Source organism: Amblyomma americanum, chromosome 3, assembly GCF_052857255.1.
Source record: "Amblyomma americanum isolate KBUSLIRL-KWMA chromosome 3, ASM5285725v1, whole genome shotgun sequence".
Taxonomy (NCBI): Eukaryota; Metazoa; Arthropoda; class Arachnida; order Ixodida; family Ixodidae; genus Amblyomma; species Amblyomma americanum.
The window spans coordinates 135,113,187-135,119,190 of NC_135499.1; the positions used below are offsets into that span (position 1 = coordinate 135,113,187).

At 49.4% G+C, this 6,004-nt stretch overlaps 1 protein-coding gene across 3 annotated transcripts in view; it reads right to left on the reverse strand.

Moving 5' to 3' along the window:
- Positions 1–4,159, reverse strand: part of LOC144123332 (chitinase-3-like protein 2) — a 100,161-nt gene extending 96,002 nt beyond the window's left edge. For all 3 annotated transcript variants that reach the window (XM_077656186.1, XM_077656184.1, XM_077656187.1), the window contains exon 1: positions 3,867–4,159. The gene's annotated coding sequence lies outside the window, so the exon portion shown is untranslated. The remainder of the gene's footprint in view (positions 1–3,866) is intronic.
- Positions 4,160–6,004: the final 1,845 nt, after the last annotated feature.

The following is a 6,004-nucleotide window of genomic DNA, read 5'->3' on the forward strand; positions in this document are numbered from 1 at the left end:
TTGGAAAAGCGCGCAAGCAGTGCAGGGCGCGCATGCGCGGAAGCATCGCCGACGCACTGAAACACTGGAGCTGTCAACCACTTACAGAAGCGCTGCTATTATGACTGTGAGCAGCAATGCTCGTCTCTTTCATAAAAGTGAAATTCTCTTGCTGAAATTGCCACCGAGCTAACACTGAATCATCCAACGCCCAGCTTATCGGTTTCAAACGCTTCCAAGATTTCCCACTCAAACTGTGCTTCTTTTCTTCTCTCGTGAACTTGTTCCTGTTCCGCTGTTTCTTTTTTCTGCCAGCCGTGCAACAGCTGGCCCAATAAGTCACGCTTCTTCAATATCGTGCTAGTCAGGCAGGGACGACAATAACTTATACACCGCTCCGACCATGAGCAAATCAGTTCAGAGGTAAAAAGGCACCAGAGAAGCTTGCGCTGCAGCGTTTTATGCCTCGTGTCTGAATTGCGCACTTGTGTGCGCTCCCAGACACCCTTAGCGCGTGGGGGGGGGGGGGGGTGGGGGGGAATGGTTTAGATCTCCAAGGATATTCCCTCGACTCGGCGTGACACGCTCAGCCAGAAACTAGCTACCAAGTGACAAAGGTGGTGACCATTTAGTGAACAGCTTTCGCTGGTCACAAGCCAAAGATTAAGTCAGAGTCAATTGTTCACAAGCAAAACAAACTTTATATAGCAGGGAGACTATAGATGAATTCCTAATCACTCCTAAGAACACATGCAAAGTAATCCGCAAAGCAATGCATCACATGCAAACTAACACTAGAGAGAGGCTGCAATATTAGAGAGATCTTGCACCTAAAGTGCACTGGCAGACGACAGACGCAAACATAAAAATTGGAGGACGCTTAACCTTAGTAGAGCGCGATATCGTTACAGGGCTGCCGCCGCTTATTGTCAGCCGCTATCGGCAGCCAAGCGCGCGGGAGGGGGGGGGGGGGCGGTTCCGCGCGTTGACGGAGTAGCTGCGCAAGGCCTCCGCCGCTGGTGCTCCTGGCTTTTCCGGCTCACGAGCTCGTTAAAGCTCTCGCGTTAAAAACACCATTTGTTCACCAGGCACTACGAGAATCCGATGACTGGAAGATCACGGCGGGGCCGTCCCGAAGACTTGGCTCTCGCTCCCTCGTACTTCCTGCCTGAGTGACATGGTGTCGACCAGGAGTTGCGCGAGAGCGCTTGTTCGAAGCTATACTGTAGCACGGGCTGACCGGCGGCGCTATAGACATCCCAAGCAGCACAAGTAATTGGCCCAACATTGGAGCCGTATTGGCAAAGGCCGGCCCTACAAAGGACCAGGATGGGACCATCCTGTTGCAATATTAGGCCGATAACCTGTGCTGCTTGGAATATGTCCTGTATAGGACGCACCGCCTCTGTTAGTAACTTCGCGCCAAAGCAGGCGCGTACATACACATAGCGTCGGCAGTACAACTCTCTGTCACCCTCCCGCCAAGGCTCACGTCGGCATTGGTCAGGCGAGGTGAAAGGCAGCCGAAAACTTGGGCCATTTCTTTCCGACCCGGCGCCGGCGCCCGAGCGAAGTGGAGAGGGCATCACTCAACCCACTCAAGGTTACGCGCTCTCCGTCGGCAATGAGAGAAATGTTCTCAAAGGTTCTCGAATTGTCTACGTTGCGCGCGGGCGAGATGCCTTTCGCGAAGCGCTGGCTTTTCAAATGTGCTAAGGCTTTCATTTGGGCTAGTTGGTTTTGTGACACCTAGTCGAGACCGTTTTTGGACGTTCCTCAGAAGCTCACAGCTCAGTAATTGCCACGAGTCATGTTTTTGGCAGAGGGCTTTCGCAGCGCAGAGAACTCTGTCTTCGTCCACTTTGTATGGGGCCGAAAAGAATTTTTCTGAACACTAGGTGCCTACAGTCACGATTGGTTGCTTGCTTAATTGCTTGCTTGCTTGATTGATTGATTGATTGATTGATTTTATTTTACTGTATTTTTTTTAAATTCACAAGCACTTTTTGGATCGATAGTCAAATGCTAATTCATTTATCAAAAAGTTCTATGCAGGCACAGCGCAGATTGAAATTAAGAGTTAAAAGATTAAAACATTAGGAAAGGAAATAACAGTTTTCACGAACCTGGATTACAAAAGAAAACAACAAAACATATATCATCGCACACGCTTAGTACACAGCGCAAGCAGTACAATACGAATAAAATACAAGTTCATAATGAACATATATACAAGAGAGCTTTATGCAAAACTTGTTGAGAAATTCAGTATGAAATAGGAGAGCTTGAGCTGTTTAGAAATGTGCGATGGTTGTTTTATACCATGCGGCAACGCATTCCAAACCTTAGTACCCACAAATTGTAGTAATCGTTGTCCATAGAAGGTGTTATTTGGCGGTGAATTAAAGTTTTCTAGAGTGGCTCTTCTTGTTGTTCGATTGAAGGCAGAGAGACGTAGAAAGGGCGATTATGCCTTGCTACTTTATATACACATTCAGCCATGTCTTTGTCGCGCAAAAGTTTTAATCTCAATACCTGAAAATTTCTGAATAACCGCTTTGCAGAATCACTAAAACTGGAATTGGTCATCATTCCTACAGCCTCATTATTCCTTCTGTCCTTATGATGGAGTTTAGGTTATTATTATTGAATCCCAAAAATTCAATACAATACGTAAGGTGAGAGTTAAGTAATGCGAAATAGAGGATGCGCAGACTACCAGTGCGGGAGTACTCACGGATTTCAACAAAGCAGTGTACCGCACCACTTGACGCGTAGCGACAGCACTTAAATACTCTGCACATTCTGGTTTGGCCAACACAACGACCAAAACGAACAACACCCGTACGAAACGAATAGTGCTCGCCTCCAGCTGCCCCCCCCCCCCCCCCCCCCACCCCCCCATTCAGTGCAAGCCAGTATCAAATGATTCCAGCTAGGCGCACAAGAAAGAGACGAAGGCTGACAGAAAAGACAAGAAAGAGTCTTCGTCTCTTTCTTGGGCGCCGGGAATCATTGGGTAGGTGTAACCAACTAGCCCACCAGTTCGTCTTAAACTAGTGTCAGCAGCAGGAACATAAAGTATGAAGCAGGATTCAACGCATCGACGTTCGTATGTAACAGCTCTCGCGTGCGCTTCTCAGAGGCCACTTTGACGTCTTGAAATTTACAAGGCCCGTGAAGCAGCCGTCAGAAAACAACCATCGCTTTAGAAGTTATTGCCAACGGTATCATTGCGCTTCCTTTTTTTTAATTGCTCTCCGCAGAGACTGGCGAAAAAGAAGCCGCCGTAGTTGATTACATTGTAGAAACCCTCGCCATTAATAATCAAGAGGATGTGAACTACCGAAATATTGATTACCGCGTTCTCCTTACTAGCGTTAACCACCTAACAGACAATTTTTTTTTCGAAAATAGCACCACAATTCCCATTGCCTGTTTAGTAACATAGTGCCAACCATCGGCAAATAAAAAAATGCTTTGGCCGAGCCCTACTCGCATTCAACGGGACGCAGAGTGCGATGAAACACATGACGAGCTGAACTCGTCACGAACCAGAAACCAGTAGGCTTCTGACGATCCAAGCTCACTAGGTATTAATGGAGATATTTAGCATATTGGAGACGTACTAGCGTAGGCGTACACACGTTTACCGGGCGCCAGTTGCGCGCGCGCAATGATAGGGTAGCGGCCGGATGAAACCAGTGCGCTTGCACATCGGGCTTCTGGTAACCAGCTAAGCATTTACGCTAGCACGTCCCCGCTGTGCTAAATTTCTCTAATGTATTTATCGATAGCATGTAGCCCCTTGACCAAAGAGTCTTGATGGCGACTCCCTAAACCCGGAATGGCAGAGTAACCGAGCCCAAGCTGAAGCAGGAACTTACCGCCTGTCACTTTTCCCGACAAATGGCCTTTCGAGGCGCCGAAGCTGTCTCTTTCCCGCTCTGTCAGCGTATGTAAGGCAGATGAGTCGATGAATGATGTGAGCGTCTAACCCGCCTTGCAAATTAGACGTGTTGGACTGCCTGAGGTGCACGTAGGATTGGCAGAACAAGCTTGCAGAAAGAAAACACGCACGCGCAAGCAATCTCTGCGCGCACTCGCCAGCACGGACTTCAGGCACAAAGGAACAACGTCGCTACAGGATTCAATACTTCCGCGCACGGCAGCCGTTTGTTGAGTTGGCGCCGAATGATTTGGAACACAGCGCTTATTTAACGCTGCGCGGAGACGCACACTTCAAAAAATTCATCTCCGAGAGCCGTAAATGTCACGAACGCTTACATTTTTTCTGAAACGAAGCCTTTATTGCGTTTTTGCTTCCTGCTCAGTTTGATACGATGGTTTCCTTCATCGCGCACCTGTCTTTCCACGTGATCCTCTGTGAGCGAGCCATGCGACAGCAAGAAGAGAGGAGAAGGTGGGAAGGGGAAGGGTGGAGGAGTGCTGTATGCTTAAAAAAGGAACCGGTGGCCCGTTCGGTGCAAGCATACAAAACGAGGTTTGTTCGTGCCGAGTCGTCTTGGGAGTCGGCGTTATAAGGGTGCCTGTTCCGAAAAAGAATTACTGCGTTTTTTTATATTTCCGCAGCGCGAGCTCAAACTCTAGAAAGAAGTTTTGAGTGTCGCACATTTGGCGACTTCGTTCGCCGCTTGGATCGAAAGCGTACGTAAGCGTACGCGTGTTCGTCTATATACGAGCCAAGGCCGAACAATGAAGGCAGGCAACGTTTCGTGACTGTAGCTACTGAGAGTGCACTTGAAACGCGTGCGCCTCGTCTGGCAAACAATTACAAAGCTCCGTCACTAACAAAGGCATTATTGCTATATGAGCGCCGTCATTGAGGAGCCGTTTATGTGAGCATTCGGCTGCCAAGTGAGCTTGTTGCCTCGCAAAATACTTGCAAACTTTCTATCGTCATCTGGGAGTGAAACAGCTACACCAAATACTGTACCTCAGCGCTCTCCCTTGCAACATCGCTCTCGCCTCCTCCGGCATAAGGCCCTCCTGGAGTAGCATGCCAGGCCGACAAACTGGCAGACCTCTCCTGTTCCATTAAAGTCCTTCTCCTCCTTCTCCTCTTCGACATAAGACCTGCCCCCCCCCCCCCCCCCCCCTGCCTGGGCCACCTGGATGGTGGACCCCAAGGAGGATCCGCAGGGGGCCGTTGTCCGGCTTGCCGTCGACATTGGTTTGGTTTTTTGGGGGAAAGGAAATGGCGCAGTATCTGTCTCATATATCGTTGGACACCTGAACCACGCCGTAAGGGAAGGGATAAAGGAGGGAGTGAAAGAAGAAAGGAAGGAAGGGGCGCCGTAGTGGAGGGCTCCGGAATAATTTCGACCACCTGGGGATCTTTAACGTGCACTGACATCGCACAGCACACGGGTGTCTTGGCATTTTGCCTCCATAAAAACGCCGCCGCCGCGGTCGGGTTGGAACCCGGGAACTTCGGATCAGTAGTCGAGTGCCCTAACCACTGAGCCACAGCGGCGGGTATCCGTCGACATACTAGGAGTCTAAATGAAGGCTGGCAATAAAAGTGTTTTCCTCCTCCTACCAGGCACCCTCATCCTACACCACACCATCTCTAAATTAGAGCGCCTTTCCTATAAGAGCAAGTAGAGAGTAGTTTATCACAATAATAATAATGTGTGTTTGACAACCACAATGTATATTTGGAGCCGCCGCGGTGGCCCAGTGGTTATGGTGCTCGGCTGCTGACCCGAAAGACATCGGTTCGATCCCAACCGTGGCGGTCGAATTTCGATGGAGGCGAAATTCTAGAGGCCCGTGTACTATGCGATCTCAGTGCATGTTAAACAACCCCAGGTGGTCGAAATTCCCGGAGCCCTTCACTACGGTGTCCCTCATAGCCTGAGTCGTTTTGGGACGTTAAGCCACCCCCCCCCCCCTCCCCCCAAACCAAACCAAACCAATGTATATGATGGCAAGGTGTCAATTATTTTGCGTGAATCTAACAAAACCATCTAAATCTGTCCTCAGGCCCCGGATAAAAACG